Raw genomic sequence first — 2100 nt, forward strand, 5'->3', positions numbered from 1 at the left:
CGAAAGCAATTTGGATCTTAGGCACTCTTAGAACATCAATTATTGGAAATAACTAGCATGTACATAAGTATTCAAAGTCAAGGTCTTTGAGTACTAACCTTTTATAGTTCAAATTCTTTTTTCCTCACGAACCGGTTTCGAACCACCACTAGTGTCTTCTCCACTATTCTCTGACCTTAGAACGGGATTGTGGAATCCGGTGAGTGACTAAACTTGGGAGGGATTTAATATATATGAAGAGAGAGTTTGTGGGAGTTTTGCTCAAGGTTTTTCAAAGGGAGAAGTTTCATGTACCTTGATCACTTTATTTAAAGAGTCATGTTTGCATGTTCATGCAAATTTGAGATCACCAAATTTTGACACTCAAAATTTTACTCAAATGTTTGAGATTATGTGGCAAGCATGCAAGTTTGAGTTAACCAAATTTTGACACCTCAAAATTCCACTAACTAAAACATGGATTTTTCCATTAATTGAAGTCAACATTTTGACTTTCTTCATTTTAATTTAATAATTAATTTCAAATTAAAGTAATATTAAATGATTAATTAAACTATTTAATTAATATTTAATATTAATTTAAATGTCAATCCCAATCAATTCCGACACATATTTCATTAAAATATTTAAATCTTATTTAAATATCTCAGATTCTCTCTTTTTGTTTAATTTGTAAATAAAACAAAATTGCGGTTAAATATATCGTATATATGTAGCGCATATTCTCTAATTTGAATTCAAACCCTTCGAACTTACTCGTCACGCTGTTCTATGGTTTAGTCCGATATTAGCTAGTAGAGGGACCTAATGGACCTATAGATCATGGGCTTCAACAATCAAGGATTAACCGGTTAAACTCATTAACCTTATCCCTGTACTATAGATCATTTTGACTATATACATATAGTTCAAGTAATCATACTGTAGTCAAAGAGTTCTTAGTTTATTGAATTTAGATTAATAATTCTAAAATTAACTTTATTCAATAACACTCTTTACTGAATAAACATCGATAATAACTTTATTGAAAATTGAATATTTTTTTGTTTACAAACTATGAGTTTTAATACATAAAACCCAACACCAGTGTTGTTTGTCAATGTGAGATCCCACAACAGTTGGAGAGAGGAACAAATAGTTTTTTATAAGGGTGTGGAAACGTTCCCCCTAATAGATATGTTTTAAAACCATAAGATTGACGACTATAAGTAATGGGTTAAAGCAGACAATATCTACTAGCGGTAGGTTTAGGATATTATAGTCAAGAAGAACGATGGATCAATGTGTTTGTGCATCGACTTCAGGGAATTAAACAAGAGATCGGTGAAGAATAAGTACCCTCTTCCCCGTATAGAATATATGTTTGACCAACTCAAGTTGGTGACAATGTTCTCCAAAATAGATCTTTGATCAGGCTACCACCAGAATAAGATATGGAAACATTTAGAATGAGGTACGACCATTATGAGTTTTTTCTTATGTTGTTTAGACTCACCAATGCCTCTGCGTATACATGGAGTCAATGAATCTAATATTCACGGAGTGATTCAACACATTTTTCATCGTGTTCGTAGACAACATCCTAGTGTACTTGAAAATGGATTAAGAACACAAGGTACATCTTTAGAAAGTCCTGGTGATCATGTGGGAAAACCAGTTGTACACTAAGTTCTCCAAGTGAGAATTTTGACTATGGTAGGCTCATTCTTAGGGCACATGGTGTAATAGCCCAAAAATAAATAAAAAAAATAAACAAATAAATAAAAAAACTTTATAAAAAAAAAAGTTAAAATAATAATAATAATAAATTAATTAATTAATTAAAATTAAAATTAAAAAAAAAAAAATCTTTCCCTACATCTCTCCACTAACCTCTCATCCCTTCCTACAATTATCTTTCCTTAACCCATCTTCCTACTGAAAAAAAGAAAGAAAGAACAGACAAACATGGTCAGATTTGAGAAGAAGTAAAATGGCTTTCAACATAAGCAGTGTAGATTTAGAGATTTTTGTTAAGTTATTACCGTAAAATCCTATCTCACATTTTCTTTTTAGTTATTGTTATAAGAAATTAATTTAGGATCAAATCTTCTTTCATAT

Source organism: Cucurbita maxima, unplaced genomic scaffold (genome assembly GCF_002738345.1).
Source record: "Cucurbita maxima cultivar Rimu unplaced genomic scaffold, Cmax_1.0 Cma_Scf00234, whole genome shotgun sequence".
NCBI classification, from domain to species: Eukaryota; Viridiplantae; Streptophyta; class Magnoliopsida; order Cucurbitales; family Cucurbitaceae; genus Cucurbita; species Cucurbita maxima.